The sequence below is a fragment of the Pongo pygmaeus genome, chromosome 18 (assembly GCF_028885625.2).
Source record: "Pongo pygmaeus isolate AG05252 chromosome 18, NHGRI_mPonPyg2-v2.0_pri, whole genome shotgun sequence".
Classification (NCBI taxonomy): domain Eukaryota; kingdom Metazoa; phylum Chordata; class Mammalia; order Primates; family Hominidae; genus Pongo; species Pongo pygmaeus.
Window position 1 is genome coordinate 42669186 of NC_072391.2, and position 10724 is coordinate 42679909.

General features: G+C 38.0%; 2 pseudogenes; both read right to left on the bottom strand.

Annotated features, from left to right (window-relative positions):
* Nucleotides 1-3091: 3091 nt before the first annotated feature.
* Nucleotides 3092-4900, bottom strand: LOC129015141 (mitochondrial protein C2orf69-like; annotated as a pseudogene).
* A 2282-nt stretch (nucleotides 4901-7182) lies between these two features.
* LOC129015143 (angiogenic factor with G patch and FHA domains 1-like) lies at nucleotides 7183-8774 on the bottom strand (annotated as a pseudogene).
* Nucleotides 8775-10724: the final 1950 nt, after the last annotated feature.

Here is a 10724-nt window from a genome sequence, read left to right on the forward strand (position 1 = left end):
GTCAGGCTGGTATAAACCCCCAGCTCGTGATCTGCTGGAATTACAGGCATGAGCCACTGTTCCCAGCTCCTTTTTGCTCTGTTGACTTAGGATAATTCTGAACTGCTGAGGTGCGCTCACAATGAGGTTTCCTCTAAAGATTATTTTTCTACTTTCTTCTGTTAGCAAAGCAGTTGCCACTACAGATTGGATGCATTTGGGCCATCTGCAGTATACTGGGTTAAGGATTTTTGATAGGAATGCTATGGGTTGTCAGTGGTCTCAGTGTTTTCAGGCTACGCCTTTGTTTACACTGACAATAAGGTGGTACTAGAGTATTATGGGGTCATGGAGAAGACCTTCAATTATCAATTATAGGTTTTAAATTTACCCTGGCTTTTAAAGGAATAGGGCACACTGTTTTTTCTTTACTAATTCTATCTTTCTCTTTCTCTCTTTGACTCCCTGTTTGTCTCTCTCTCTTTCTCTCCCCTCTGTCTCTCTCTGTTTCTCTTTCTTTTCTCCTAGCCCTTTACAGACTTGGGGCCCTGGCAAGGGTGGTGGGGAATGGGTACCACATAACTGCCCATGTTGAGAGCTGTATGCCTAAATTGGGAGGGACACCAGGGAGAAGACTCTCTGGGATCATAGCCTAGGGGCCTAAGGACACAGCGTAGAGCTTTCTTAGATGCCTTTGGGGATACAACTTGCTAGAAGAAATGAAAGTCTGAACCATTAGTACCTAGGAGGCAGGGATCAGAGGAAGTAGATTCAGAGATAAGGAGAATTTTCAGGCTACACTTTCAAGAAAGTTGTGGTCAGGACCCAGGAGGTATGGGTCAGAAGGAAAGGTAGGGGTGCACGCATGGGCAACTGTTGAGTAGAGACTTCTGGCTGCACCATGATCTCAACTGGCTAATGCTGGCAGTTCATGATGACAGCTTTCTGCTTCTAGTCAGCCGTTGGCTTCCCCAGGAAAATTGAAAGTGGAAGCTGGTTCCAGGCAGACCAACACTCCCAAACCAGAAGGGTTGGGGGTTGTTAGAAAGCCCTTTCCCAGACAGCCTCACACCTGAGTCTTAAGTCCAGCAGTCACGCTAATTGTTTTTAACCAGCTGACAGGTACCTGGTATTTTCCTCCAATTCTAAGGAAGGATAGGATAGAAGAGCAAGCAAAAGTGGTCCAATATTACTCACCATTTTGGAGGTCCCTACATGGTCACCAAAAGGTTACCAGGGGTTCCTTGTTCTTAGAGCTCCCAAGATGGTGCTGGGCAACTTCCAAGTTGGCAGCAAGCCTTTTGTTCTCTGACCTGGGTTCTTGGCCTCATAGATTGCAAGGAATGGAATCTTGGGCCATGCGGTGAGCGTTATAGCTCTATTCAGCTCAATTAGGTCGAACCCTGGGCACTTAGCCCTCGCAGGAACAATGGCAAGCCCCTAGCCTGATTGGGAGTGGCAATGGGTGCCACCTCACTGGATCAGGAGTGCAGCAGACACCCTGCCAGATTCAGAGGGGTGGAAGTCAACGGCAGATCTGGGACAGCGATGAACAGCAGTGGTGGACCATGAGCGAAAGCTTAGCTCGAGCCGTAACAAACATGGACAAGAAGAGTGTGCAGTTGCAAGATTTAATAGAGTGAAAACAGAGCTCCCATACAATGGGAGGGACGCAAAGGGGATTGCCACACTCACATGTATTTTTTAAAGACCTTGGGTTTTATAGAAAGTTACATAACAGGGCCCAGCAAACAGTGAGCTTGTGACTCTCATAGACACATGTAGCCAACAATTAGGATGTCATCTTCATACATGGGCAGAGTCCACTAATGAGATTCTAAATCTTTCAGAGTTGAAATTGTGACTGTCATATGTGGATCTGGCCTCAGGCTGGATGATGTTTAAACGTTGTCTTGTAACTTTTCTTACAGCAATGTAATTTTGCATTTTGGCCAAGAATAACTATTTTTTTTTCTGACAAAGTCATGATTGTAGAGAAACATTGATTTAGATATATGGAATCTGTTTCCTTTTTAATAGAGCATGGACAATTAGAGCATTATATATTTAACTTATTTAAGTTGTTCTCTTTCAAAAAGACTAATATAATGAAAAATTTGAAATTTTTCCTGTAGTTCATTTTTATCCAAAATATATAAATGTGCTTAATTTAAGACAGTTTTCAAAAACAACTGGTTTTTGGCCAAGATTCAAGAAACCCCAGAATGTCTTATCCAAAACAATCAACTAAAGACTGTCAATTAAAAATTAAGTGATGCTACTTAAGTGTAATATTTTCTGTTTTTCTTTTTTTTTCTTTTAGAGATGAGGTCTCACTATGCTACTTAGGCTGGAGTGCAGTAGTTAGTCACAAACACAATCATGGTGCATTACAGCCTGGACTCAAAAGATCATCCTGCCTTAGCTGGACTCAAAAGATCATCCTGCCTTAGCCTCCTGAGTAGCTGGGACTAAGGGGACACACCACCACATAGCTTTATTTTTAAAAACCACCTTTACACTCTTGCACATTTTTGGACATTGGGAAACAAATATATTTTTACTCTCAAGAAAAAAGTACTTGGTTTCACATTAAAGGACAAGTCAATGAGTTTACACAACAAAAGAGGCAAGGTACAATTATTCCAAAATGATAGGAAACAACATTGTGCCTTTGCTTTTGTTTGAAGGGAAATAAAATGTTTCCACACAAGTTTTAAGTGCCAAAATAGCTAATTACTATTAAAATGTCACCAAAATTAGTAACATTACTTAGAAAACCACTACTTCCAACAGAAACAATTTTGGTTATCTTCTACAAGAACTATGTTGTACCTTTCATTTTAAGGGTCTTGTATCTACTCAATATTATCACAAACCACCTTGTTAGATTTCAAATTAACTAATTCTAACCCAACCCAAATTAAAAACTGCTCACATTCCCAAGCAAGAAATACTATTGCACATTACACTCATATTTCAGGAATGTATGCTTTCCCCCATACCCCCAAACTGACAATGCATCTATGAATTACATTCCATTATCTGAATTTATACCACTCAAAGTGCTTATGGTCTTCCAATGAACAATTACATTAATATACTTGTAGCCTCAAAATACTTAATGAACTCTGAAGGGATGCTCTATGTAGAAATCTTCCTTTGTGAAATGAATTCAGCTAGCCACCTGCATATCAATATCCCCCAAGTATCTAAACAAATTTATTTTGCTCCTTTCCAATCCAAGATCTCATTGGATCACATATTTTGTAAAGTGTTACATGGGTGTGAACAATAATCCTCCACTGTGCAAATTCTTTCAAGACTTGTGGATAAGTAACCCAAGTATTGCTTCTTCTGGAATGACCACCATCCAGCCAATACGTTTTTCTTACGCTTTTAATGAAAGCATCTGTGTCTTTGTCTTTCTTTGCTTCTCTCAACAACAACAACAACAACAACAACAACAAACTGATTCAAAACAACACAACCTTTATTGAATTGTGACACACTAACTTGCATTAACCTGAATCACTCTCTCTTAGTTGAGAAATTGGACAGACTCCATTTGGCTTCTTCATTTGCAAGACAACAAGCGCTCCTTACCCACCCCCTTCCTCAAGGACTTAACTTGTGCAAGCTGACTCCCAGCACATCAAAGAATGCAATTAACTGATAAGATGCTATGGCAAGCTAGGTCCGCAGTTCCTAGGAATCTGTCCAGATGATAGTACCCTAAGCCCCCGCATTTGTGTCTGGTTATAATGCCCAAAAATCCCAGCATCTATCACCTTGTGATGAATTTAAAGCCCCTGCACCTGGAACTGTTTACTTCCCTGTAACCATCTGTTTTTTTTAACTTTTTTGCCTGTTTCACTCCTGTAAGATTTCTACAATTAAGCACCCCCCCCCTTCCCTTTCTAAACCAAAGTATAAAAGAAAATCAAGCCCCTTCGTCGGGGCCAAGAGAATTTCGAGCACTAGCCGTCTCTTGTTCGCTACCTAATAAACGACTCCTGAATTTGTCTCAAAGTGTGGCATTTCTCTCTAACTCGCTCGGATACAACAGAATCCGGTCAAATTAAAAGATGCGTCATTTAGTGATGGTGGATACAAACTCATGGCCAACTCATCAGATTTTTCACAGGTCCTCTCTGTTTCTCCCTGGAAACGATTTGCAGTGTAAGAAGAACTGGACTACAATTAGATGCTGTGAAGTCCTTATTCCAATCATTCAATTTGTTCTTTGATAAACTATTCTGACTTAAAAGCATTAACTAATAACATACAAAGATGCTTAAAAGCTCCAGAGTCAGTATTGTGTTCTGGGGAACCAAACATGTTACTTTTCACAAAATCATCATGACAGCTGTGTCCGTACAATGTATTCGGGAGCACTTTATCACCCAACTATAGCTATTGGGGAACTGGTGGGCTAAAATGATGGCAACATTTTCTAGACTCCAATTTTCCCATTGGTAATTCCCAGAAAGAGGAGTCATGGTTTCATGGTAATTCTGCATATCCCTGGGGAAACAGAGGACATAGGGGTTGTGGCTCCTCCTTCGCCCGCTCCCCAGAGGTGTCCCAGGACTCCACTCACTCCCTGGCCGCCTCCAGCAGGAATAACTTGGCGCTGCACTGCCGGTCTGCTCCGGGCATGGCGGACTCGGCAGGCTCTGCAGCTGGCGCACGGTGATGGAGGGAAAGCATCCCGCACTGCTGCTGCTGCTGGGTTCATGGTTCTGTCCTGAGATCAGAACCAGGCGTCTCCAATACCAAGCTGCAGGAGCACAAGCAGCAGCCACAGCAAACGCAAAAGCCCGAGCTGTTGGGAGGCGGAGGGTGAGGGGATCCTGAGGGAGCAACTGCGACAGGACGCCCAGCTGTTGGGGCCCCGGCCAGGTCGGAAAAACAGCATAGAGGTTTTTCAGGAAATTATTAATAGAACTACCATATATATGATCCAGCAATCTCACCACTGGGTATATATCAAAAGGAAATAAAATCAGTATGTCAAAGAGATAACTGCACTCCCATGTTTATTGAAGCAGTATTCACAATAACCAAAATCATTTCTTTTAAGTATTTCTTAATTTATCTTACCTTAGTTTCTGAAATTTATGAGTCACTGATTCTTTAAATACTACCTTTATGTTTATATAGTCTAGTGAAACAATAAAATATTTTTCATTTCTTCTCATCTAATTTTCATATATAAATATATTTGTATTTTGTATTAATTTGCCTTCAAATAGTAGATGACTACATTAATTGTGCTCAGCAGTTCAGTGTCTTAGTTCTGTCATCAGCTTAGCCTATTTTAATGCATAATTTGTATGTTGTACATTAAATAGTTTTACTACATTTTCAATAGTTTATTTTCCATTTGCCTCTTTTCCAAATATGACTTGACAGGCTTATAGTTTTTTGCCACATTAAATTGTTTTTTTTTTATTATGTTGGCAATCTTGTAAATATAAACCTCACATCTGAGTTTTATATACCATATAATTTAATGCTTCACGCTAGTAACTTATCTCCTTTTTTGCAACATAATTTATAATTTAGTTCTCACATGTGGAAGACAGCACACTTGGGATGCCAGTAGCCAGTTCATCTTTGTTTATTCCATTTCCCTTGTCAGAAGCCGAACAATCAACATGGATTTGACATCCTTGTGACCAGATGCATCTAAATGCAGCACTGGCCTCTTAGGTTGATACTTCTCTAGATTGTTACCTTTATTTCTATTCCTGAGAAGTTTCCATAATTTTCTTTCAACTATATTAGGCATTTTGTGAATTCTTGTAACTTCTTGGTGATTTTAGTTACCTGCATTAAATTTTTAAAGCATGTTATCTTCCTGAAAAGCAGAAGTATCAACAGTTGCACACATGGGTAAAATATTTTACATAGTTTTTCTGTGGCATAGGTCACCATCTCATGAAAACTTCCAAGTTTCTTCATTTGAAATGCCACTCTATTCAATAGACCATAATGTAGTAATTTGTAGAATGTGATTACTTTTTTACCATTAGAAAATTAATTATGTATTATGCACAGATTTCTGAAATACTTCACTGCAGTAAATAGTGTATGGACAGAATTATTTTTTCCTTTAACATAAATCTAATATGGATAAAATTATTTACCTGAATTCAGATCTTTCAGCTTCAATTGCCATTCTAGTTCATTAGCATTTCCCTAACTCCATAAAAGTTATTGTTTGAATTTTTTGTTTAATTCAGTTTATTGAAAAGAGTTTTTTTTAAAAAAAATGTTATGATGTTTGTGTTGCAATTGAGGATATTTTCAATAAATATCTTAAACTTGAGGCCCTGGCTTATGCGTTCCTTTTGTACTAGAAATCAGATTTCTTTGGCACAACTCAATTGCCTGCCATAATATTTATAAAAACTACAAATGCTAGCACACTATTTCAATACTGTACTGAGTTGTTCATATTTAAATATTTCATTAGCTGTGAAACAAATGAAATATAAATGCTGAATACATAGCACAAATCAACAGATTCTTTACAGAAGAAAACAATAAAAGACATTTTCTACAGCATGTCACCTGTTCATTAGTTCTTCAATAATATTATTTAGTTTATTTCAAGTATAAAGGTTCTTTTATCTGGGCTCTAAAGGTCATACACAAGAATGCATATAGTCAGATTTTTGTTTATAAATTTCGATGTTTCTTTTGCTGTGTGTGTTATTGTGAATATATCGAGACAAAAACAAATGTACATTTAAGTAATTAGTGGTTATATGAGTTTTGCTTATATGGCTTTTTGCTTATATCAATGTCCTAAATGACACAATAAAATAACGAAGTTTGATAAACTCATCTGTGCCCTGTAAACTTTAGTCCACTTACTGCATAACTTGATTCAATCACTATTTATTAATTTTAAAAAATGGTTTTCAAAAGCTGCAAACCAAACTTCATTACACATTTCTGAATTAGGAAGGGGTAAACTGTGAGAGAGTTCCTCCGTGCCACAGACTCTAGGGGAGAAAAGTTCTGCAAAAACTAAATAAGAGTTTCCAAACTCTATTTTTTAAAAATCTTAAGTTTTCCTCTATGATTCACCTTCACTCTAGAGTCTCATTTACCCAAGCCATGGTGCCTAGGTCATGTTTTTAAGATTTAGTTTCTGGGAAGTTTTCAGCAAACCTATCTCATGCTTTTTCATAGTTTGATATTGTTATTGTTGTTGTTGTTGTTGTTGTCTTGGAGAAGGTGAACATCTTCAATTGAGGAGGCATTGCCTGTCCCCAAGTCTACGTGTGTCTGCTAAAGCTGAAGCTGGATCGGAGTTTTCATTCCTTCACCATCTTTCCCCAGGCCCTCTCCTTTCTTCCAACACACCTTCTCAAGTATCTTCTGACTTTTGTTGCTGTCGGTAATTTCAGATTGAATAGATGCAGGAGCTTCAACTCTTTGGAAAGTTCCTTTGCTTCCAATCGGCTCCCTATGTTTTCCAGTTCTATCTTTGTGTTTTAGATTCTTCAATGTCTATTCATCTTCATAGTCTGTATAATGTAAACCATATTTCACTCATATTTTAAAAATTATTTTCTCATTTCCATCTCTTTTTTCTTCTTACTTAGCGTTGGACCAGTAAACAATTCTCTTTCTTATCAAGGCAAAAGTGAGCTCTAACCTGCCGTGGTTCACAGCCCTCACAGCTATCACTGCCAGGGTGAATGTGAAAGGGAAACCCAGTCTCTCCAATTTTCACTTCACATCTATGCTCAAGTACATAAGGCTCAAATTTAGTTTTCAGCTGAACAATCCATTTTCCATTAACAATTGTTTCATTTTGACTGCCTTGATCTACAAGGACATAACTTTGTAAGTCATGGTCAAAATAAATTTTTGCATGAAACTTACTGACACCAGTTTCAGGAATTCAGAGAATATGCTCCAGATCATTTTCTCTTCCAATTGTAGCAGGTTTCACAGCAGTAATAATAAAGAATGATTCTCTTCACAACAAGGGTGATCTAATGATAATTACTCTAATACACGGGGGCCAAGATTTTTTTCTCACTTTCCTCCTCAGTGTCTTCTGCAGTTACATTGCCTTCACTGGTAATGAGAGGAGGGGCTGTGCTAGGGCCCTAAAAAAATGCCTGCGAAGTCAGAGGCCATGGGAGTGCAGGCAGCAAAAGGCAGCCTCACCCCTGCTGTGGCCCCTTCCAGGACGCCCTGACAGGGCTTGCCTGGAGCCAAACGGGGCTGTGCTCAATGAGCAAGGGACAGAAGACGGCCCTGCCAGATCTGCATGGCCCAAACCGGAAAACTCTTGGGAATGATTACCTCTTCCCCAGCTGCAGGAAGAGCGGGAGGAGTGTGCGAGAAGTCAAGGGGCCAGAAACACTGGAGGTGTTCCCAGGTTGAGCCAGAAACAGTGCACAAGAGTTTTAAATAAAGTTTACCTGTGACTAAATATGATCTGCTGATTACTTTTAATTTTTTCACCACATTTATTGAGCTACGATTTACACATTGAAAAGTATATATATTTAGGGTGTACAATAGAGCTTTTAGATGTGTATGTATCTTTAAATTATCTCATTGAAGCTGGTTAACGTATCTATCCCCTCACATAGTTACTTTATACATTTCTGTGTGTGTGGTGAGAGCACCTGAGACCTGATTCTGTAACAAATTTCAAGTACAGGTTATTATTGACTATAGTCACTATTCGGCACATAAGTTCCCCAGGAGTTTTTCATTATGCACCCTTCGATGGATATCTCCCCACTTTTCCCCATGTCTTAGCCCATGGTAACTACCATTCTAGTCTCTGTTTCATTTTTTCTTTCTTCTTTTGTTTTTTAAGATTCCACATAAAAATGAGATCATGCAGTGTTTGTCTTTCTGTATTTTGCTTATTTCACTTAGCATGATGTCTTCAAGGTTCATCAACATTGTTGTAAATGAAACAATTTCATTCTTTATTGAAGCTGAAATTATGTCTCTCTCACAGTATATACATTTATTTGTATCAGAGGAGTGCAGATACTTTTGGCCATACTGACTTTATGCCTGTTGGCTGTATACTTTGAATTAGGATTAATCATACATCTAGTTTAAAAATTTTAAAGAACCTCCCACTGTTTTTTTTTTTATAATGGCTGCACCTGTGAGCATGTTCAGCAATCGTGTACAAATATTCTCTTTTCTCTGTACCCTAACGCTTTTTATATTTTGACTTTTTGATAATAGCTATCCCAACACCATGATAAGGTGATATCTCATTACAATTTTGACTTTATTCTGATAATTAGCGATGTTGAGAATCTTTTTTTTATACCTTGTGGCCACTTGTATGTCTTTGGAAAAATGGATATTGAGTTATTTTGCCCGGTTTACCAGGGAATTGGTTTTTGTTTTGTTGTGAGTTTTTTTTCCCCACATTGATTAGTATTACATATATTTTGAATAGTAACATATTATCCTACATATGGTTTACAAATATTTTCTCCCATCCCATATATTGTCTTTACATTTTGTTGATTGTTTTCTTTATTGTGCAGAAACTTTTGACTTTGATATAGTTTCACTCTTCTATTTTTGCTTTTGTTGCTTGTGTTGTGTCAAAGCCAAAACTTCATTGCCATGACCAGTGTCAAGGAGCTTTATCCCCATTTTTTTAAAGAGGATTCATGATTTTAGTTATTAAGTCTTTATTTTAAACTCATTTTTGTGATAAAAGAAGGCTTTACTTTTTGTGTGTGCATATCTAGTTTTCTTCTACACTATTTCTTGACGTATCTATCTTTTCCTAATTCTGCGGGATCAGTTGACTGTATATGTGTGAGTTTATTTCTGGGTCTTCTATTCTGTTCCATTTGTTTCTGTGTAGGTACTATGCTATATTGATGAGTATAGCTTTGTAATATAGTTTGAAATCAGAAAGTTTGAGGTTTTCAGCCTTTTTATTCTTCTTAATATTTGGCTATTTGGGGTCTTTTGTGGCTCCACACTAATTTTACAATTGTTTGTTCTACATATATTTTAATGGCATTAAAATTTTGATAGAAATTTCTTTAACTGTAGATAACTTTCTGTAATATAGACATTTTAACAATATTAATTTTTAGAATCTATGAACCCAGGATATATTTCCCATTTTGTATTCTTCAATTTTTTCATCATCATTTTATAGTTTTCAGTATGAGATCTTTACTATTCTTGGTTAAACTCATTTTATTTTATGACTTAAGTATTTCATTCTATTTGATAATATTGTAAATGGAATTGCTTTATTCCTTTCTCACACACTTTGCTGTTACTGTATAAAAATGCAACTGATTTTCATGATAATATTATATCCTGTAACTTTATTGAATTTGTTTTTTAGCTATAACATGGTTTTGTTGTTGTGTTTTTGGTAAGATGGTGGGTATTCTTAAGCCTTGTTATACTTTACAATGATAGCTGCTATTATCATTCTTTGAAATATGACCAGATGGGTTTCTGCTGTCATGAATTCAGTGGAATTCAAATGTTCCCACTTGAAATAATTTTGTCGGTTTTGCCTGGGCCCAGGGAGGGCGGCGGGGGGGGTGCACCCCATGGGAGCCCAGAGATTCAGGATGGGGAGGGAGAAGCGGTCAGGGAAGAGGCTGAGCACGGGAAGCAGAGAGAGGCTCTGGGGACAGTAGGGAGGAGAGGGGGTCGTGTCAGAGACCCAGTGGGGAGAGAGAATAGGCCAGAAA